Source organism: Gigantopelta aegis, unplaced genomic scaffold (assembly GCF_016097555.1).
Source record: "Gigantopelta aegis isolate Gae_Host unplaced genomic scaffold, Gae_host_genome ctg3516_pilon_pilon, whole genome shotgun sequence".
In the NCBI taxonomy this organism is placed as follows: domain Eukaryota; kingdom Metazoa; phylum Mollusca; class Gastropoda; order Neomphalida; family Peltospiridae; genus Gigantopelta; species Gigantopelta aegis.
This window is the reverse complement of record NW_024533379.1, coordinates 15,408-40,786: the sequence shown is the minus strand read 5'-3', so window position 1 is coordinate 40,786 and position 25,379 is coordinate 15,408. Positions and strand designations below refer to the sequence as shown.

The 25,379-nt window shown below is 33.1% G+C and overlaps 2 pseudogenes; both read left to right on the top strand.

The window, feature by feature from the left end:
- Nucleotides 1-702: 702 nt before the first annotated feature.
- On the top strand, nucleotides 703-1,773 carry LOC121392199 (annotated as a pseudogene).
- Nucleotides 1,774-1,890: 117 nt separating this feature from the next.
- Nucleotides 1,891-25,379, top strand: part of LOC121392201 — a 36,158-nt pseudogene continuing 12,669 nt past the window's right edge.

Sequence of the window (25,379 nt, the reverse complement as noted above, 5' to 3'; positions counted from 1 at the left end):
GTTCTATGACAGCCATTGGAGCATTATTCCTTGACGATTAGGGATACGTAATAATCTTGTGTAGCCTCCATTACGATCAGCATAAAACGATCTCTTAATGGGCCAAATAATTTTGAGACTAAGAAAGGTTCCTATGAAAAGTGAATTTAATTTTTAATGACTACATGTTAAAGCAAAGATCAGGCCACACCCACAATAGTATGTGTACATATGCCCACTCACTCTCATCCATCTCAATGCTTTTCTTTCAGCATTAGAAGTACCGTCCTTCCCAGAGTAATATCTATAGGGAAACCCCCCTAATTAACTCAATTAAAAGCTAATTACAGTACTTACTCTATCCCCAACTCGTCGCAATTCCTTTCCTTTGGCTAATGTGGTCACGATTCGTTCGTGTTTTATAAGAGCTGTTGCTAAATTCTTTAATAAAGACGCTCTATGGAGTCTGTCTCTTCCCAACTTTCTAAATGCTACTCCATGTCGCATTTTCTCATGTGGTCATGAAACAAAAAATATACGGAGTATATTCTTCCATTACATTTCTGTACAAATTTGAGAATATTTCCGGATACCTGTGTCTCGTTTTAATTAATTTTTGACCGTTGATTTTTATATACAAAATTCTAAACATTTCTCCGTATACTTTATATCACGTGATCGAGCACATGGTGGTTCTTTCTGTGTGAAAGGAGATTTTAGAAGATGGACAAGAAGCAGAGACCATCAGTTCAAGTATTCGGCCGTAAAGTGAGCGCTATAAAAATGGAATTATAATTGTTTTAATTATTAATATTGCTAGAAAACAGCTACAGCTGTCGCTCACTGTAAAACAGGGCAATGGTATTATGAAAGTAAATGGAAAACCATTACATTTAATGGAACCAGCTACATTACGTTATAAGGTATGAAATATGTAGTCCGTGTATAGAATGATATAGTATTGAGTGTTAGTGTGTATAGCTGTTGCCCTTATAATAAAATTAAATTAATTATGAGCTTCATTAATTCCCATTATCTTTAGGTAGTTAGCAAAATAACTGAACTTTGAACCCGATTGTATTGATTTGATGTATAAGAATTCTTTCAATATCTATTACTCAAACATTGTAAACTAATTCTATTTAATGCCACTTTGTATCGCTTATAGTTAGAGGAACCCTTGTTATTGCTTGGACGAGAGAAATTTATGGGTGTGGACATACGTGTTAGAGTAAGAGGTGGAGGACATGTATCACAGGTTTATGGTAAGGGGATGTCCCTATTATTATAGCTATTGTAATGAAATTTGTTTTATTAGCAATAAGACAAGCTATCAGTAAAGCATTAGTTGCTTATTATCAGAAATGTAAGTAATGGATGGATGGATGGATTTATTGATGGATAGATAGATGGACATTGGATCAATAGGTGGATTAATGGACAGATGGATAACGGATAAACAAATGGATGAATGGAACGAATTTCCATGTACAAATGGATATATAAATGTATATCTATATGATGAATTCAAATTGAGAGCTAAAAGGATTATTAAATAATTCACTTAATGATTGTTATTTTCTTTCATTACAGATGTAGATGAAGCCAGTAAAAAGGAAAATACGTGATCAGTTAACACGTTATGATCGTACTTTACTTGTTGCTGATCCTCGTCGGTCAGAACCCAAGAAGTTTGGTGGTCCTGGTGCTCGGGCTCGCACCAGAAGTCATACCGTTAATTTGGTCATCATGACTCCTTTAATTTGTGTATTAATGAAAGGCATCAAAATTTAAGAAACATAACAAAAATTTACTATAAAGTAGGTCGTCAGTGTAATTAGTGTGGGTGGGCGGGCGAGTGGGTGTAGTCGTTGGCTAAGCAACGTTCTCGTAGCAAACACTGAACTAGAGATGGAAAAGTACGAAAGAATTTGTAAAATCGGGTGTGAGGAGCTTATGGCGTCGTATTTAAATGCCGTTTAAAAGACTCGGGCCAAGTAAGTATCAAGAACATCGTTATACCAGTGACCACTGACTGTACATATTAATGTATGGGTGTCTTTTAGACTGTGGCTATTAAGAAGTTTGTTGAGACTGAAGATGATCCTAATATTCGTAGGATAGCAGTGAGAGAAGTACGGATGTTAAGGGTAAGTGCTATATTGAAAGATACAGTAAAGGGAACAGACATTTACTTGTGGTTTAGTTTCAATTTCAGAATTCATGACATTTCAGACGCCTCGGTCTTAGACTATCATGTTTTTTAAGCATTTTTGGAGTCTAGAATGAGGGTGTAGATCCAACACATTTATGCAGCTCTCTCTCTCTCTCTCTCTCTCTCTCTCTCTCTCTCTCTTCTCTCTCTCTCTCTCTCTCTAGCAATTAAAAACATGGCAACCTGGTCAATTTATTAGAAGTGTTTCGGCGTAAACGTAAAACTTCATTTAGTATTTGAATATTGTGATCATACAGTATTAAATGAACTAGAGTCACATACTAGAGGGTATGATATGATGTCACACATTGTAACATAATACATTATGAACATTTTAACAATGTATGGATAATATGTGGTAACAATGAACTAAATATATATAATTTACACAATTCAATATTTGGATAAATTATATTATATATGACCTAATTTGGAAAACCACACAAATGTCATATTAAAAATTACACTATTATTCATTCAAAAATTTTAGCACACTATGTGTGATTCCAAAAATTAGATCATATAATAGTATTAATATATAATAATATATATATAGTGGTAATATATAGTATAATATATATAATATATATATAGTGGTAATATATAGTATAATATATATAATATATATATAGTGGTAATATATAGTATAATATATATAATATATATAGTGGTAATATATAGTATAATATATATAATATATATAGTGGTAATATATAGTATAATATATATATATATATATATAGTGGTAATATATAGTATAATATATATAATATATATATAGTGGTAATATTATAGTATAATATATATATATATATATAGTGGTAATATATAGTATAATATATATAATATATATATAGTGGTAATATATAGTATAATATATATATATATATATATAGTGGTAATATATAGTATAATATATATATATATATATATATATATATAATATATATATAGTGGTAATACTAGTATAATATATATATATATATATATATATATATATATATAGTATAATATATATTGGTAAACCATTAATATATTAGCATATGTACTTATAAATGTATTAGCATAATTATGTATATATATTTATAGTAGAAACTATTTAATTATAACTATATTATTAATAATTATTTATTGGTTGTTATGTTATTAATAATACATTTATAATATCTTGTCATCACTGTTTAAATCTGTTTAAATTTGAACATTTCTCATTAGATTGGATGAGACATCTGTTAAACGAATAATATGGCAGACATTACAAGGAGTGAATTATTGTCATCAGCAAAATGTAAGGAAAACAACAAACACATATGACATCATTATGATATCATGATGACATCATTGTTACATCATCTAGTGTATACATCGAGATGTTAAACCAGAAAATATTCTTATTACAAGAAATGGAGTAGTAAAAACTTTGTGACTTTGGTTTTGCTCGCTTACTTAGTAAGACCACACCCACTTGATTACATTAACCACACCCACTTGATTACAGCTGGTCCAGGTGGTACATATACAGACTATGTAGCTACAAGATGGTAATAGAGCACCAGAACTATTAGTAGGTGATACTCACTATGGACCTCCAGTAGATATATGGGCCATTGGTACTTGATGTACAGTATGTATTATTATATATATATATTCCTTTATAGGTTGTGTGTTCTATGAAGTGTTGACTGGACAAAAAACCGCTCTGGCCTGGTCGTTCTGATGTTGACCAACTCTATTTAATAATGTCAACTCAAGGTAACACAACTATCTGTCCATTTGTCTAAGATTTATTCATCCATTTATCAAACTGTCTGTCCATTAGGTGATCTTATTCCACAACATGTTAAAATATTTCAGGAAAGTAGTTATTTTAAAGATACCAGTATACCTTGTCCAGACAAAAAAGTAATCTTGCTTCGTCAGTAGCTCCACCCACTTTAACCACATTTCTTTTATATTAGGAGTCTCTTGGATCACGAAATCTCGTTTTCTCACATCAAACTGTGTCATTTTTAGAGGTAGCTCCTTTAATTATTAGATAAAATAATAACTCACTCTTTTCTTAGGGTTGTCTAGCAATGGATCCCATTGCTAGATTGACTGCTGAAGAATTGTTAGATCATCCATACTTTGACGGATTTAGAGAATGGTTTCAACCTGAAGTAGAGGTAAAATGGATGAATGGATAGATAGATAGATAGATAGATAGGTGGGCGGGTAGGTAGATAGGTAGGTAGGTGGGTTGATGGGTAGTTAGGTAGGTAGGTAGGTAGGTAGATGAATGGAAAGACAGTAAGTAGTAGGTAGGTAGGTAGGTAGGTAGGTAGTAGGTAGGTAGGTAGGTAGATGAATGGAAAGACAGTAAGTAAGTAGGTAGGTAGGTAGGTAGGTAGGTAGGTAGGGGGTTGATAGGTAGTTAGGTAGGTAGGTAGGTAGGTAGGTAGGTGGGTTGATAGGTAGTTAGTTAGGTAGGTAGGTAGGTAGATGAATGGAAGTATGTACATAGGGACATATGTTATAATATCTTTTTAGATGTTATTAGCTCGTGAAGCTAAAAAGGTATATAAATCAAAGACTAAAGTCCATCAAGCTACACGTAACAAAGGTCATGTAGCGACAGCAGCTAGTGTAGGACATACTACAACATCTACTGTTTGCTGTAGGACAAGTCAATGGTAGTACTGGAGAGAGTGGATTACCTCAACTAGTACCACCGGCATTACACACCACATGAGATAACAGGTATTATCATAACTCTATCTCTTATCATTTGATCAAATTCCATGTCTATTTCTCTCTTAGAGAGGCGTGGTCAGCAACAAAAATCAGACAGTATTGAAACACTTACCATCGATCACATGACTGTCATGTGACACTGTCCACGGTGACTTTAATCCTTCAATTCATGAAAAGAATCAATCAACAATGCTATATGTAATGTGATATATTTTTACACCATAACTTAGTACATGTGTAGTATTAGACAATAGAAATAATTGTGTTACTATCAACTAAAATTATTGCTAAAAATTAATAAAACTGAATTATTAATAACACAAATTTTTTAATACCAGCCTTGAGTTCTCTCTAACCAGTAACGCAAAAAATTTTAGAGAGTATGACAAAAAAATTTTAATTTTTTTCCTATTAACATACAAAAAATTGAAATGTCTCTTACAAAATGGACTCATAACTACACAATGGTATGAAATTAAATGGACACATGCCAGGCCAACATTAAATGAATACATATATGACATGTGTAATAACAAGGCAATACATAGAGGGTTAAAGAAGAAAGGGTGTGGTTTATAAGAGGCGGCAAGAATTTTATAGATTGTCCACGATATTCACGCGCTTTCTTTATCTATCATATCTATCTGCATGGACGCTGTCTTCTTTCTTTCATTATCCAGATCTTCAGCTAAAATTTCTATTTCCTGAGCATTTCTTGACGAATGTCCTCTTGGAATTTCTTAAATTGCTCCTTAGCTGTTCAAAGGTTCTTTCCAAGCTGCCACATCCTCAGGTATGGGCGGGGCCAGTTTTTGGTTTACTTTCTTCCTATTAATGGACAAAGGATGAATAAATTAACTAATGGATAGATAAATAAGAGATGGATTAACATAATATTAATGGACGGTTATTAACACACGTTACCTTGGTAACAACAGCTGGTGGTGGTACTTTAACTGGAGTACACTAATCTCACTGGAGGGGGTGGTTTTGTGGCGGTTGCCAGTAGTAACAGGACTAGAAGTTCCTTTGAAGATCAGGAGTCGGTTTATTTGGTGGAGGTTTATTAGGTTTGCTAATGGCTTTGGTCTAGTACTAGGAGCTGGTTTTTTAGTAGGTTTTGGTGGTGTTCCAGCTGGTACATTGGACGTGTGGGGAGGAGGGGTAGGAGGTGTTAGTTTTGGCTATAAGAAGTAATTTAAATAGGTGTGGTTGTAGGTGGAGTTAAAAGGCTAACCTTTCTCTTGCTAAGTTCTTCTTGCCACGGCGCTTTGCTTGAAACTGGATGCACGATTACGACCCTCAATTTCATCATCTTGAGTCTAGTAATATCTAGTCCTAAGGAAGTGAATGGAATTATAATATATTTAACAATACTAATTGTTTTTTCATTGGTACATATTGATAACATTAGTCTATTCAGGAAGTATTTTGATTATGGATAGAGAGAGATGTAGTGATTATTACTAAATATCTTAAACTTACAGAGGTATTTCGGGATGTGGTCGAGCTACTCTTTTTGGTTTTCTTTAGCACTTGAATTATCACAGGATATCTTGTCGCGGAATATCAAACTCTGAAATGAGAGAGAGAGAGAGAGAGAGGGGGGGGGAGGGGGGAAGAGAGAGAAAATAATTATATGTACAGTAGAGGACATACTAACTTACCATCTGTAGATTCTTTCTTTCTAGGTAACTCTGGTTGCTTGGAAGGTAGCCGGGGTAAGTCTCTGTTGATTTACTAGGTAACTTGGTAACACAGCTGAGCACCTGGTAACATAGGCTGAGCACCAGGAGGAGCTAAGTAAAGGAAATGATTTATTTTTCTAAGCAATGTGATCACAAATAGATAGTCATTAGTATTTACATATACAGGAATATGGTAACTAACGTGGTCTAGTTACTGGTGTTGTTTTAGGGGGAAGAGGAGGCTATAGAGTGGGCAAAATAGACACATTAAAATAAATGGACAATTAAAATAATGTATGTGAATAGACAAAGAGAGACAAAGTGGTTGTGAGATGTTTGTAAGATTGTAACTACAGGTAAAATACACTATTGTGATGATGTTAATATAATGTACTGTACATAGTAGTATATGAAAAGTTAGTTTTGATATGATTGTTATTAATAATAAGTTTATGTTTACTGTTTTTTATGTTCATGTTTGATATTAGGTGTATGGTTGTTTGTTAATGACATTATATCTGGTGACCGGTGTTGTCAATTGACTTGAGAGAGCGAGTGAGAGAGGGAGGAGAGAAGGCAGGTGTTTGGTTAGGATAGAGAGAGAGGTAGAGACAGAGAGAGAGAGAGAGAGAAGACAGATAGAATAATAGATGGGAAATAAAAGACACCATCGATATAGATACGTAAAGTACCATACCATTAAGGTTAGAGGTTGAAGGTGGTGCTGATTGCATGAGAGAGAGAAAGTTATCAGGCACCAGACCTTCATTGTTACCAAGACGTACTAACCACAACATGTTGTTTTCATATTGGTTCTGTTTTCATGGAGATGACTCAATCCAACAAATATCACCTTTCTTGATAGTAATCTCATCCTCTTGATCACAATATACGGGAAAAATAGCCTTAGCTTTTAAATTTTTTGAGATTGACCTCCAGAGGATGGTGGAGGTCCTCCAGGCCTCTCAGAGCTAAAATACATGTAGTCAGCATATTATAAATGATAACTATTCTACTAATAATTGCTTATGTTCACTAGTTTAATACATTATCATTAAGTCTAGAGCTTACTAACAATTGAAGTAGTGAATTTATAGTATAAATACAATGTTGTAGTACAAGTGTTCTACAAAAACTGATCATGTTGAAAACAACTTTGTGGGTTCAAAATCAAGAGAAATTATAAAAATATCTACATTTAAAATGTAAATAGTACAAATGACAGAGTCCTTGACTAAATAACTTGAAACAGACCAGTTTAAAGGCATAAGGTTAAGTGTTTGTATATTAATATATTCTATATATAATGGAAATGTGTACAACTAGTGGACATATGAACAATGTAAACAGCTAAAATACAAAGTGTCAGTTCTAATTATAATAACTTCAAAGGATAGGAATTAAAATCCAGCTAGAATTCCAAGCAACCAAATAAAAAAAAAGACATTCAATTAATATGGAATCTCCTTTGATATAGAAATCTAATTAACTTAATTGTTATATAACTTAATTGATTTTAATGACATATGTCAACAACAGTAAACAAACAATTTACCTGATTTAGGCGGTAATTCATAAGCTACATGAAAAACAATACCAATAATAATAATTATTATTAATATAACATAATAGCTTACATGAGGAAGTGGATTTTTAGTATTAGATACTGGCTTCAATTTTTGTTTCAAATCTAATGGATTTATACCAGCTCCCAAACCTGGAATGGCTACCATTGAAGGAGGACGACATTCTTCTCTTTGTTTGATAAGAAATAGAGTAAACAAGGAGTTAAAAATACATTAATATTACTATCATTTAGTTTCCTATAAAATGCTATATATATTCCTTCCTACAATACATGTACAATTCATTGACCTACCATATTTACTGGGTGCAGGAGGTGGGGGATTAGTGTCAATTAGGTTAGTGTAAGGTGGTGGTTCATCCTCTTCCGGAATTGGCTTACAAAATTACAGGGGAAAACTCCTTCTTTCCATTAACTCGTCCACGCCACCAGCCCTCTTCATCATCTCCTAAAATTTCCACGATGTCACCTAATCCCAGTGATAACTCATCTTCGTTCTCAGCTGTGTAACTGAAAGCCACTTTAGCTCGACGTTTACGAACTTTATCCTACGACTCAGCTACAAAAAAAAGAATGAAAAAGAAGAAAAAAAAACAGAAAGGAAAAAGCTTCTAAAAGAGATTAGAATTGTTCTAATTCATTCAGTCATTCTGACTATTTAATATTTCGTTATATTTTTTAATTCATAATGTTATTATGTAATATCAACAGTTTATGAAATATAACTGTCAAGTCCATACTTCAACAATCATCAACTGTAAACATGAAATCTATAGTTGGTACATGTTTGTATATGTTTGTTATATTCTATATTATCTTTGTATATGTTGGTATATGTTTGTATATCTCTGTATATGTTTGTATACTAAAAACAAGTTTGTAAACAGATGAAGTAAAGACATCAGATTAGGGAATTACCTCTTAATTGGGGAGGTTCAGGTTTAATGGGTTCAGATTTAGGCTGGTCGTAGTTCAACAAATTCTCAGGGAACATCCCACGTACTCCATAAGAGTCCCCTCCACACATCCTTCTTCAATCTATGAAATGGATAAATAAATATGACTATGGATAAACAAATAAAAATAATAGTCTATCCATTGAACATAGATGGAGGAAGGGATGGAAGAAAATGGAGTCTGTTCATTAAACAGATATATAAATGGACAGATGGATAGGGACAAGGGTCTGTCCATAGATGCACCTTAGAGACTTCCTTGATAACTTCTCAACATTTAGCTTAGTTTACATCAATCTTGCTCTTTGGCATAAGAAAAACTTGACAACAGCCTCTGTAAATATCAAATATCCGTTAATGAAAGGTTACTAATATCTTAATCAGATGATAATAGTGAAACCAGATATATGAGCAGTGACATATTGAAACTTAACGAATGACAGACTAAAAATATAACGTCTTTTTTTAAACTTGCCCATTATTCTGTTGATTCAAGTTAAATTAGGGACGTCTTTGATTCTAACTCGCTTTAAGGAGAGAGATCCGAGACAAAACAGAGAAAGGGAGGACTTAGACAGCAAAAAAGACTAGGCGGGTCCTGCTAAGTTATTTACGTGGGTGGCTCGTTTATCGGTGCACATACGCGAAACTATTTTTTGCAGAGAATGTTGAAAACTCATTTTAGAAACTGTTATGTCGATCCAGAGTTACTGGAACAGATCTTGAAGAACAGAGAGAGGTAAACATACTGCATTACTCTTAACCAGCAAACTACGGTAGTGATTTTCATGATGGTTCATATATATATATAATATATATATACGTATATATATATATATATACACCACATAGATGCTCATTTCAAAAGCTCAGAGATGAGCAAGTAAGGAAATGGAATGAAAGAGAAGCTGAGTTGGCAAAAGAAAGAGGAGGGTTACCTCCAAAACCATCAAACAAACCAAAGGTAGAATGTTTAAGATATTGAATTTCATGATTTTGTTGCAGATATTAAAAGAGGGTGGGTTAACTAAATATAGAAGATTTTTTGTAATCAATATAAATTAAAATTTCGACTTGATTATATAGGAGGAGAAACAAACTATAACTATGTAAGATATTTTTAGTACAATGTAAGCTATCCTAACAATAACTTAATACAAATATTTTACTGACTGTATTGTTTAAAGTCTAAGGTCTAGACTATAGTATTAAAAGTATAACATTTTGTTACAAGTGGAATAGTCAGAATCTTTTTAGCAAACACTTCACTTTATGTTATACTATATCAATTATTAATTCTGAACAGAATAGGTAATTTTACTTATCAAAATAAAACTTACTTTAGTTTAAAATATTTTATAAAAACTACATTTCAAATTCGCTATAATTATAGTAAATTAAATAATTATTTCTATTCACTGATCTCCTTACTATCAGGTTGGTTTTCTTGAGGGTTCTGATGGTCAAACCATGGGTGTGGGTGATGGGGAAACATCTGATGATCTTTCATATGAAGACCTTGTGAGGAAAAGGGAAAGAGAAAGAGAAGAACAAGAACGACAAAAAACTCGTAAAGAAGCTGAGAATTTGGCAAAGATAGAAGCTAGATTAGCAGGTAAGACAGCAGTATAATTATAGCTTTGATAAAATGAAAGTGAAACCTCTTATAATGAATAATACTCTAACTTAGACTATATTGCTACTCACTTTTATTTGCCTTTAAACTATGTCCTTCATACTAAGTTGATTGTCTTCTGTAGTTCCAGTCACTACTATTGATGATACTGATGGTGGTGGTGTGGGATTTGCCAGATCTGAGTCATTTATGGAACCAGTTGAACCAGATTCTCCTGACATTAGCAGAAAACTAGAGAAAATAAAGTTTTATCACTCTGGCAAAAAAGCTGTTGATAAGAGAGAAACTTTAATACAGAAGTAATTTTAAATAATTGTCCACTATATGTTACATTATATTTTACCTATTGTGTAGTATGAGTGAAGAAGAAAGAGCAAGTTATGAAAAGAGACGAGCTAATGAGATTTATGAAAGTATGTTGAGGACACAAGAGTTAGCCAAACAGAGAGCAGCTGATGTTGTTTTAGAAGTGATGGTAAATGAACACAAAATACTGTCGCTCTTCAGTCTTCATGCTCTTTCTCTCTCTCTCTCTCTCTCTCTCTTTTACAATGACCATGTAGGCACGTTGGAGGCAATCTGAAGAAAAGGCAAGAGCTATAGAAAGGGAAACGAAGAGAGTCTATTCGAAGAGCTAAAGAGAAAGCCAAAACAGAAGGTGTAGATGAGAGTATTCTAGCTACAATTCCTGAAGAGAAGAAGAAAGGAGTTAACTCGTAAAATCAGTGAGAGGATTTTAAAGAAATCTCAAGCTCAAAATAAAGTAGAAGACTTCACTAAAAAGAGTATTAGTAAAATCAAGACCATATGGCACCAGTCAAGTACCAGTACCACTAAACCAAAGACATGGAACAAGCTATGAAGTGGTTTCAGAGATTGAGTTACCAAAAGCCGTCGGAAGAGAAATGGACGGTTCCATTAGCTTATGGTTTTCATGGTATGCACATGTACATAATGACTATTGAATAAATGCATATTATCAGTATCATCCTCAATCCAATACCTGTACATGGGAATGAGCCCTAAACTAACATGTCCATGTTCTTATTGCAATAGGTACCATCACTACAAGGCAATGGCCGAGAGTCTCTTATATCCAAAACCAGCGGGTATGTATCTAGTAAGATTAAGTAATAAAATCGGGGGGATATAGTATCTCTGTGAAAAGTAGTCGTTAAACTTAAAAGAAACTGTTAATGTGTAATTCTCTATTTCTAATTCAACAGCACATACTAATGTAAAACATTATATGGTTGATGTGACTACAACCTGTGTATATAAATTTTATGGGAAAATACCAACCAGAATTCACAACATTGTCAGACTTGCTGTCCTACTACAAGTTAAATCTGTTTATATTACAGTAAAACAAGTATTTAGTTCTTGTTAAAATTAATGCTAAGGCAATACAATCCATTGAACAAATTGCACAAGATTACAATTGCTTCAAAAAATATTATTATTCTAATGGTATTTTTATTTATTATATGTATTAAAATACTTGATCAATAATAACAGTTTATTTCATTCTACTATACAATGTTAGAGTTATCCTATCACTTGGAAAGGACAGGAATACTCCTGCTAGCCTGTGAGCAACCAAAGGAGTATCTAGAAGAGACGAAGAAGTTATTTGAAGACCATTGAAGATGATGAGCAACACAACTTTAATTAAGATGTTAAAATATTATAACTCTAAATAGATTATAAATTAATTTAAAAAGAAAACCCTTATTATACATGTGTGTAAAATACAAGTTATTATCACTGTTATATATCTGTAGTAGTCCTTAATCCTTAAATCTTAATTTAAGAGTGAAAATGGTCTATATGGATGAATTATATCATGTTCACACAGTATTACTTTGTATAATTAAGTAAGCGACCAATTTATATATGAGAAAAAAGGATGTCATCATAATCATTGTAATTAGAATTGCCTTAAGGCCTAACCACAAACGTGATGATGTTAATATTTACTGCATCAAGGTAAAGTATCTTTAGACTATTCCTATAACTGTCTTAAACAATTTTCAAGAGTGAAAACAGCTTATAAAAGAGATATCAACACTTACACACAAGATTTTGACCCAGGTGGTTTGTATGTTCTTGCACTATTGGGTTCAATGAATAATAGAGCACATGCTGGGTTTTATTTATAGCTCATAATAGTTTGAACTAGGGGGTCCTAAAACCATAATTACATTGACAATAACCAAATGACATGAAGTAAATTGGAAGAATTTTAATTTAACTATATTAAAAAGATAGAATAAGCTCTAATTAGGTAGTATTCAAGTACACATGTATATGTATTTTTGGTACTCTATTATGGTCATTGCTTTACTAAATATATAGTATACATATACATCAGATGACAGTCAGAATCCTTTTGTAGTTTGGCATAGTCAGAGTATGTTATGTGGCGTTATGTTACCCTGCAAACTGTTGTCTATAGTTTTATTATAAGGGGGGGGGTAATGCTACCCACATCCTTAAAACATCAGAGCAATGGCAAGTCATTGTGAATGAGTAAGTTAAAACTAGCACACAAAGTTCAGTTTCATTTTTTCTTCATAAATGCTTAGATAATTGGTGATCTAAAAGATGTCATAGAAGCTTGAAACAAGGCTATTTTCCAAGTCACAGATGGTTTCTTTTGGTCTCAACTGAACCTTTTACATCCTACAACTGGCAGAGATTGAGGCAAACCATAAAGATGATGTAGGGAGATGTCTTCAAGAGGTTTATACTCTGTGGTTGAGTAAAGCTGACAGGTCACTGAAAGTGGAGGTCCTACATGGGACTCTCTAGCTGTTGCTCTTAAAACAAGATTGGTGAAAATGCTACAGCTGAAAAAGTGAAGGTAATACAGTGAGTATACACTAATATGCCATGTCATCCATCTTATACTTTTAAAATAGGAGAGTTGTCCACTCCCGCTTGTCAAATGTTACAGCAAACACACTGACAAGCTCTCACCTCTCATTCTTCCTGTGGAGATTGTTCAGATGTTATATACAGAGAGAGTGATCTCTAAGGAGACATTAGATGAAGTGAATAGACTAGGAGGTATATTAGGAGATGCTCGTGAGAGCACTGTGTACTACAGTGTACGAAGACCCGAACACAACTAAAACTATTCGCTAGTGTCTTGGCTGAAATCTGAGGAAACAATAAGAGATTGCACAAGATCTACTCACAGAGTATAGTAAGCAGTTACAATAACGTTTAGAATTAGATTATTTTATAGACCAAACATTTCCTTCCCAAGTCAAATGCTCATCGAACATATCAGTTTCGATTTTGACCAGATGAAAGTTACCTTTGGAAATCTTATGGTGGACCGTTTCACCTCTCATTGAAAAAACGCTATTCCTTCATAGATGAGCTCAAACATATCTTCGAAAATGTTTCCGAGAGCTAAGGACCTCAATTATCTTTGTCCAAATATTTGATGATGTTATGGAAGTTGTTAGAGATAAATGTACCATTATCAACATTTTTTGTCCGGAGGCTATTATTGATCACTACAATATCACTGAAGCTAAACAACACATTGCTGAATTCAAGACAGAAGTTGATATTTTTTGTCAGAAATTGAAAGCTTGATGTTTGCTGTGATCAAAACTTCAAAGATGTTCATTTTTCATCATCTCATCTGCGAGAGTATTGAGTTTATTCTGGATGGGAGGCTGACAAATACACCGCTCAGTCATATTAAAGATTTGTTATCAAAAGCATTTAAGGGCATGGCAAAATCTGTCCAGGTTAAAGTCATAAAGGAAGGTTATTCTATTATGGTTACCTGTTATCCCACAATATATGATGACAGTCTACTGATGAAGCGCAGAGGAGAATTTGTGATTACTTAAAGAAATGGGAGTAATCAAACTCATTATGGCTTCAACACCATATATGATAAACGTAAGAAATGAGGTACGAAATAAGTAGTATATTTGGCAAGGAGATTAGTGTCATCACTTATAGGAAATGAGAGTTTTTGAAGAAGAGAAACAAAGAGATATTGAGGATTTGGACACACAAACTAAAGGCACAGGACACTGTTATTGAAGAGATGACTAGAAATAATAAATTGAAATCAAGACTAAAAATCACTGAAGGTTAATAATGTGGCATTGTGTTGATTATAGTCACCAGTCAATTGGAATGATCGCCCATATTTAATCCTGTTTCAAAATTCATGGTCTCAAACTAGCGCAGTATTAACTTTATTTAGCCTCTTTTCACCTTAAATATGCAATACCAATGTATCTTTGTATGATTTTTCTATTATAGCTTTTGAAGAGAGCTACCGACACTCACAGCGGAAGCTAACTAGAAATGTCTAGTGCAACAGAAAGTAAAGTGAGCTCTTAACAAAACATGTTGTGTATTATTTGTGAACTATTGTATAGAGTCTGAGTTGAAAAAAGTTAGCGGCCACAACTGTTCCCCCCCCCCCCCCCAGGCAACACCCCCACTACGAAATGAATAGACAAAAAATGTTCAGATAGAACAGTTAACAAAATACCATCAAAAAAAAGGTATGTGAGTTACTGAGTATAGTATAGGATTTGATATAAATGTACTTTGCAGCTTTTTGAAAAGGAAGTTAATGTCAGTATCTACTGAAACCAGAGAGAGATAGAAACACTCAGGAGATAATCCACACATTGACTTTACAATAGGTGAGAGAGACAAACAGATTGAGGATTGAAGCAAAGTTTAAAAGGTAGGTACGATTAATTAGTTACTTTTAATCCTACGATATTGTCACCACAGCTCTAGCAGTCATATCAAAGCTCAGAAATCAGTTACAGATCAAAGTGTTATAGACACCAAAAAATCCTAATCAGAGAATAGTCCCACCATATCTCCCAGTAAGTTAAAGGTATTGTAATAAGTATTAAATATACTTCATAAGTCTCCTATAGAGCCATTAATATTCAGAAATAAAAGATACAGTTGAAAAGCTCACTTAGTGAAAAAGAGTCAGATCATGAATATTTCCCCACTCAAGGTGCAGTTTTCAAGTTAAATTCATCAATATTTTTCGTCTGCTATGTGAGACATCCTAGAAAGCTTATAAACCTAACCATCGAGCAAAAGTAAATATTCAGTTACACAGCAGAGAATTTAAAAGGAGTTATCACTAACATAGGTGGATATTGTAAGGTTTTTGGGAGAATATCAAAAGGGATGGTTGCCGTGGACGAATTAAAGTGGCAAAGAAGGATGTTCCCAATGATTGGTAGTGTCCATTCAAGAGAAAGAGGAACCCAGCACCTCACCCTAGCCTCCTGACACTAATCACACTTCTGGCGTCTAGTAAATCTGGTAGAGTCATCTAATACATAGTGGATGGTCTTACTAAGTTAGCCCACAGACTTTTCAAGGTAACCATGGTATTACTACCGATACTACAGGCACCCTTGTGGGTTCCCAATGGTGCCCATATTGTCTGATTAGACACCACAGATTTCTATGAGCACCATTTCAACACAACAAAGTGCCTAAAGAATCTGTGGTGGCTAGTGGTGCCCTTAGTCTCAGTGGTGACTAATCAGACAATACAAGCATCAGTGGGCACCACAAATTCTTTGTACTATGGGCACCATGACGTGTCTGTGGTGCCGATGGTGTCCATAAAATTATAGAAAAAGTTCCTCTTGATGGGAATTGATATCATAGGAATTACTGAATGTATAACTTTTATTATTTTCCTATACCAAACCATATATTTTACTGTAATTACTACAGAGAAACTAGGCTAGAATATATACTACTAATTTTTTAGTTTCTGAGAAGCCTGGTCATCCTCCATCCTTTGGAGATCATCTCAAAAAAATTTAAAAGCCAAGGTATGTTCCCCGTACATTGCTAATCAAGAGGATGAGATCACTATCAAAAAAGGTGACATTGTGAGTCATCACCATGGAAACATGGCAATAAAAAAAAATGGTTGGTGTTTAGTACGTCTGAAAAAAATGAAGGTCTGGTATCCTGACAAACTTTCTCTCTCTCATACAATCAGCGCCCTCCCCTTCCACAGTATGATTAATTACTTCACCTGTATACAAACACATTTAGTATATCAGACATATACAAATATATACAGACACATACACTAAGTATGTTTTTCTATGCATTAAAAATAAACAGATAAATCTCTTTTTGTAAACCTTCTTTCTATTTTGATAGTTAATTCTCAGAGAAAGCTCGCAAACGTCGAGCTAAAGTAGCTTTCAGTTTACACAGATGAGAATGAAGATGAATTATCACTGGCAATTAGGTGATATTGTAGAGATTTTGGAAGATGATGAAGATGGCTGGTGGCGTGGACGAATTCACGAAAAGAAGGAATGTTCCCCTGTAATTGGTAGAGCCATTAGTATAGATAAAGAGCCTACCCTCTCTACCTGATACTAATTCACCTTACAACGTAGCAAGCCAGTAAGTCAAACAATTCAGGAACTCTGTTCATTACTAACTCATGTGGACTCCTGTCATTATTACTTGTTATAATGTTATAGTACATTTCATGTTATGTATTAAGTACACACAAAGCTAATGACAGTAGGTATATATTTGTGTTCTCATTGGAATTATAGGAGCATGGTATCCTGTTCACAATATCTCGTCATTTTCATATCTTTAATTTAACGACCATTGTTAGATAAGCAGCTTCATTATTCTTTCACTATGTCATGCATTGTATAGTATATATTGCTATAGTAACTCTGTTTTATAAACAGGAGACACTGAGTATTTGTTGACCCTGAATGTAGGACAGAGGTAATGTCATAATTAGAAAAAGTTGGTTGATAAGAGAAAAATGTATCAGTAGTTAATATAACAAACACTGTCACATTTATTTTCACCATATCTATCTGTGTATGTATATGTGTATGTGTAGTTTTCACAGTATATAATTACTAGTATTAACTATATAGACGACATGGAGGTGTTAAGTGGAATGATTATGACAACAGTGTATGTCTCACTCACCAACAATAGAAACAATGTTGAAATGTTATGAATAGAGTGAATGAAAACAAAAATACAGGACAAGAATGGAGTAGATACTTGTCTACATCAACTTCCTGAAAGTTCTCTAGCTATTATTAACAATCTTAACTTGTGTGCAGTGTGGAGACTGGATATATCATGCACTCCACTGGGGACAGTAAGGGTGTCTCCACATTATCAGAAATACTGAGTAGCAATTAAAACAATAAAATCTTACATCTTGTCTCTTCAAACTTACTGGTGGTGTGAAAGACGTCAGTGATGCTCTCTTTACTAACACAAACACTTCAAGAATTATTTTGTATTATGTTTCTGTCACAGATGAAGATACTACTCACTTGTCTAACATGTTGAGTACAATAAGGACATTGAAAGTCTTACAACTATCAAATTTGTAACATCACTGATGATGGTGTCCGATATATCTGTGAGGGCCTCACTAGAATCAAACATTTACTACGTTTGAACATCGGGAGGGTATTATCAGGATCACTTCAATTAGTACCAGCACAATAGTTAAATTGATAAACACTACAAAATCATTGATAGAACTCAACTGGACCGTACTTCAAACTGAACGATGTGATATGAAGATAATATGTATTGAACTAGCTATACAATACGACAATATCAGAGACTTGTATGGACACCACAAAATAAGGAGAATTTTGACATATTCTAACCGATCAGTTCATTAAAGGACAGACTTCGTTTCTGGTCTATAGTAACTACATGTATTAATATTGTTAACTTTTGTCCTCAATTTCAAATTTCAGTGGAGACTTCTATTAACTAAATTCTTATTTTTTACTAAAAAATGTCTTTGACATTAAAAGATAAACAAAACAGCATGTTCACAACTGTATTAACTAATCAGATAACATTTGTCCTCAATGTCCCATATATGGAAGTAATTAATTATAGTAGTACTTCTAATGGTTCAGACTGGTAATGTAGTCACACCTTCTTTGACCTCACAATGGATATTGTTTTGACTATGGCAGCTTAGTCTAAGTCAGGTTAAAAAATTTAGATCCTTTTTATTATAAAATAGCAATTTCAATTTTAGATATAGCTAATTGGAAAGATGTCATTGAAGCCTTGAAGCAAAGTCACTTCCAAAACCATCGGTGGTCTCCTCTTGGTCTACAATTGGGTCTATTACAACCTACTCTGTCAGACATTAGAGTTAAGTATGAGAGATGATCCAGAGAGCTGTCTTAGGAGTGTTTAACAACTCTGTGGTTGAGTAAAGCTGATAATGTCAATGAGAGTGGAGGTCCTTCATGGGATCATTAGCTAGTGCTCTTAACAAGTTAGGAGAAAATGCTACTGCTGACCAAAATAAAGGAATTCAGTATGAAACTCAATAATATAAAGAATAATATAGGACGTTCACTTTTTATTTTCTCCTTTTCTTATAGAATTCTCCCCTCCAGCTTGTCAAATGTTAAGTCCAGGTTCTGTTGAGAGGACAAAGAGGATAGAGACACTAACAAGAAATAATAACAAGATTGACATTACAAATAAGAGAGAGAGACAACAGATTGAGGAGTTAAAGCAAAGTTTGAAAGGTAACTGATATTAGTAGATAAGTGGTTACTTCTCATTATATGATATTGTTAAATTTAGCATTTATCCAAAGCATCAGAAAACCATATCTGATGAAGGAGTCATAGTCTAGTCAAGAAGAGTCCAACTATCTATCAATGGTAAGTGTCATAGTACCATATCTATGTCTTAGGGATAGTGTCCATGCCCATATATGGAAAATGTAATTTTAGTATACTTAAAATTAAAATTGTTATTTTAACAATTACTTGTAGTTTACATCGTGGGGTACTATGATATATGAATTTTGTGAATTACTCATTGTGTAATTTCTCGGTATGTTGTACTTTTACATGCTCAACAAATTACACACATGAGTAATTCATAATAAATTCTTTATTCGCATAGTAACACTGATGTAAAAAACTTACAAAGAAATTGTTAAAATAACAATTTAATTTTTACAGTGTATGGTACTTGCTCTTAAACCATGTAATCACAGGTTGGTAGTTACAAATAAAACTATTTTAGTGACCAGATACAAACAAGTCAATGAATTTAAACAACTTTACAGATTTTCTCTTCTTAATTAGTCTCACTCACACTTTTTCTTGTTAGTCTGTCGATCACTCTCTTGTAGTATTTAATATCACATGATAAAATTGTAAAACCAGTAACCATTTGTCTATGAAAGCATATACCTTATATGGTATTCTAAGCTAATGGACATGTCATAAACAGATAGTACATGTTAGTATATGAATGTTCTTTTGTTCATACACTCTCCTGACTACATATATTATACAATTATATTGTCATTACTATTGTAGAGGTCTTCAATATATGAGTTAAGAGATGAGACACAAAGGTTCAACTGATGATATCAAGAGTCGGTTATGGTATGTTGTGTTATGATGTTTCATAAAGTTACATTATAATAATATATTAGTGGTCTATCCAGAAAGCTGTTGTCAAACGTTCTAGCACCAAAATACCTCCTCATGAATTAATATAAATGTTGAGATGTTATCAAAGATGTCATTAAGGTATGACACATCCTTTTTGTCCATCCATTCATTTGATGTCAACATATTATTAAAACATCATCTTATTATATTATATATTTTACATCAGATTGATAAAGCATGGTGTGAGGGGATCTGAATGGATAGTCCGTGGGACATTCCCTATAAATTATACAGAACTAGACTAGCTAAAATCTGGAATTATTTCTCATGATGATCCCAAAATTAGGAGGTAATCCCTTTAATTTGTTCATTAGAACTTAACTTATAATGTTTAATAATAGTACAGTTTATAAACACTATATTATATAGTGTATACTATATCCTACATACTAACTCTGTTTATAAAGGACATACTGCAAAGAGTTGAGTGGAGAGATGATATAAAGATGTTTATCTTATCTCACCAACCATTGAAAACAATGTGAAGAGGTTGTTAGTAGATTAATAAAAGAACAACAAACCAAAGGAAGTAGATGGATATTAATCTCAGATCATCATCTCCTGAAAGTGCTCTTGTAATTATTAGTAATCTCAGTAAATGTGCAGTGTGTGACTTGATATACACAGCACCCATTGGACAGTATATGTATGTCAAACATTATCAACAGGCTACAAACTACTAATAAAACAATGATAAACCTAATTCTTCGCTAATTGTTCACTTACTGGTGGTATCAAACAAATCAGTGATGCTCTCTTTACCAATACTACTCTTGAGATGTTTTAATTGATTTATGTTACTAATCACAGATGAAGATACCAGTCACTTGTCTACTAGTTAAGTATTAATAAGACATTGGAAAACACTAGGTCTCATCAACTGTAACATCACTTGATAATGGTGTCATATATCTATGTGAGGCCTCACTAAAAACCAAACCATTGACTACATTGAACATCAATTATAATCCTCAGATCACTTCAGTTAGTACCGTACAACAATACGCTGAACTAATAAATACAAACTCAAATCATTGAAAAAACTACGTCTCTATGGTACTTCACTTAATGATGGTATCAAGACAATATGTACATACTCAGCTCAAAATACTACATACAAGATACTGGTTATCTAAACAACATGAAGACTATTGTAGCGAAGTTAGACAATTAATCAAGTAAGAAAGAAGACTTAGCTTCCAGCCAGTCTTCAAATAGTTTGTTCATATTTTACTTTCAATTTACTTTAAGATTTTGTTGATGTCTTTTTAATATCTTTATAAAATACAAACAAACAGTTTTTCATTATATACATATTGAGCGATATTAAAGTGGAAGTTTAACTAATTATGGTGTGTGTAACAATTGACTATTGAGAAATACCACTTAATATGAAATACTCTAATAACTTGTCTGATTTCATACTTCATTCAACCTCTTTATCAAGGAATATATATTGACATATATCAAGTACATTATATTAACAATATAATATAATTGAACAATTAAATGTTCTATATTAGTACTATTATAATATGATATTAGACTCATTCCTATGTGTAGAAGTCTGGGATTCAGACTCATACATATAAACAATACTACAGGTTATAATAATAATAATTAATACATTAAGTAATATCATAATATAACATAACTTACTAATAATATATATATACAATAGACAAAGGAAATACAAATTAATTATGATGTCTAATAACACCATTGAAGATCATTGTAAGTACTTGTTTATTGAAAGTGGTAACAAGTGGTGGTGAAGTCAGTGGGTGGTGGTCTTATATCAGAAATTAAATCCTCCAGAGGCACACTTGAGTGGCAGGAGCAAATGAAGTTGTCCTGATGTAGTAGAGGGTCCCAGAGTAGATACCTCATCATTCTGAAGAGAAGAGCGAGAGAGATAGTCAAATAACTATACTATACGATAGTGTCGTCTATTGAGGACACCTCTACACTAAGGACAGTTCTAAAGGTAACATTAATATTGGAATGTAATTCAACTTTCATTGTACAATATCATATATTATTAACACTCTTACCTCATAGAGAATTATTTATCAATAATATATTCAGTAAAGTTGATAGATGTCTTCATTCTCATGTGTTGTAATGCCTCAATTTTATCAGTCCCTCGTACTCCTCAACTAACAGACTAAACCTGTTCAACCCGTCAGCCTGTTGTGTGCAGCCTACAGCAATATAATATAAAGCCACACCCAAACTCCACCCCTCTAGTGTATATGATATACATTGTAATATTGAGTCAGACCCTTTACATCAGGACACTTTAATTATGTTATCTTATTAGACAGGGGTGTGGCGTTACACAACATGTTAGAGTGGGGTCCAGATAACATATTGTCTCCTAGACTTCTAGGATGTTTCTGGATTAGCATTTTGGGATAGACCATTGGATTGTTTCCTTTGTATCATTAACTACCAGGAATCACAGAGTGGTTGAGGGGCTCACATTTCTAGGGCATAGAGTATTTGAGGGACTGTACCCAGCTGTGAGATTAGTGAATAGCCCATACTGATTCTTTTGAGCTCGGAACTCACCCTATATAATGGTGAATAGATGATAAATGGATGTATAGCTATATAGAATGGATGTAAAAAACAATGATGAAAGCATGGTCATATAAACACCACCCAACTCACCTTAATTGATATATAATTAAAGGAGGTAATAAGTTAGCGTCAATACTGATTGTATTGTCCTTGTTGTCCAGCTGTTATATTAGATATTGTCCATGCTGCCTCCTATATAATTGGACATATAAAATAGATAAAATAGATACATAGAAAGACAATTGATGAATGATATATTAATAGATAGAAAATGGATGATACTAAAAATTAATAGATTGCATCACAAGAAGAAATGGATGAACTTACAAAACTTATCAATACTATTCCAATAGGACCTCTGCAGTATGTACTCTTTTTATCTCCTCCTCCCTACCTTTTGAGTTTAAAACAAACAGCTGTTGTGTGTAGATTAAAGACATAGAGATAATGATGATCATGATCTCCCTTCTGTAGATGAGAAGGACCCTCTCCTTGATAATCACAGAAGAGATAGACAGCTGTTCTATATAAGTAAAGATAACATACATTGTGTATATAATATATGTGAAATAGGATCGATGTTCTAGTTAATAGAATAATATATATCGATATATAAGTTATAAATATTTCAATTGTATAATTCTCTTATTTATCATTTTATACATGTCAGGAAGTCCATACTTTTACTATTTAATATGTCAGATATTAATATTATAATACACAATCAAAGTATGTAGGACTTCCTATATCATTATATATCTATAGTTCATTGTTACCTCTTATAATTCCTCCACTATATTGTAATTGATATATCCTTCATCATCAGAGACACATAGCCTCAGTGTCCATTTTGACAACTAAGATCTTTTCTTTCCATCACTGTTAGTTGACATACCTACATGTATAGAAATATATGAAAGAGAGACTCAAACCCATGTTAAATGATTGAGACCTATACTGAATAGACTATAGAATTAATGGATTATACAGTAAATAAGGCGTGACTTATCAAAAACTGTTATGAACAAGATTATAATCATAAAAATCTCCTATTGTTTTGAGGTTCATGGTTTTAGATAAACACAATGGAGTTTGAAAACGGAGAGTTGTGCAGTAATTATGGAGTAACTCACATCTAGACATCAACCCATACTGAATAGGCTCTATCATACTAAATTAATGGTAGTTTAAACTAAATATTAAGACTGCTACCCATACTGTTATAACATTTAACTCGTATTGTATAGTTAGTGTACTTACAGCCCGTACCATCACCACAGGGTCCCCTATATGAAATGGATAACAAGGATTGTATTATAATTATATTCATAACACTACGACTAAACCTGAAACATAAAAAAATAACGTTATATAATATATTGTATGTTGTGATGTAAAATATTACATAGTCATAGAGTCCTCAGACCTATATGTAATTTTGTATGGGACTGATATAATGTGATGACTTAATGAATAAATGGATCCTTTATAATGGATAAAAACATTAATTTATACTTAAATAGTCAATGGACAGATACTTTTTTCATAACTATAATGTCCTTATTCCAGTTCATATATTATCCATTTATTATATATATCCTCACACATACCTGGAAAATCTCATTGTTAACAATACTATTAAGATAATAGTACTTTGTTAGTTTTAACATACACAGTAAGTTGTCCTGTAGGTGGATAGATTATATCTTGAGGTACATAATATTTAAATAGTTTCCAAAATCAGCCACACACCCTCTAAGTAGTTTCCCACACCTCTGCATAGCTATCGTATTATCAATCACTTATTATCTTATGGATCATTTATAATCTCTATTGCCTATATGTAGTAATGCTATTTATGTACTAGACTAATTTTATTTATAGCTATGAGCACAACACCCTTCTTTTGACCTCCAAAAATTTGACTAGGCATAAGTCTTAGTGAGTTAAAATGAAGTTCCTTTCTCTTTAGAAACGATATTTTCATTTCGATGTTACTAATTTGAAAGATACATTGAAGCTTGAAGAAGTCTTTGCCCAACCCATCCTGGTCTCCTCTGTCTACAACTGGGTCTGTTACAACCTACTCTGTCAGACATTAGAGCAAGTTAGAGATGCTCCAAGAATGTCTTCAGCATGTTTAACTCTGTGGTTGAGTAAAGCTGCCAGGTCACTGAAATGAGGTCCTCATGGACTCACACTAGTGCCCTTCACAAAATAGAAAAATTTGTGGTGCTGAAAATATGGAATCAGTAGGAAACCCATACTGATATATTAGGACAACTCACATTTCTTTTCTTATAGAATTCTCCACTCCAGCTTGTCAAAATGTTACAGAAACAACACGACAGGCTGTCATCACTAACTTTCTCTATGGAATTTTCAAAAGGATGTTAACATGCGAGCGAGTGATTTCTAAGGAGAACTTAGCATGAAGTGAATAATTGGGT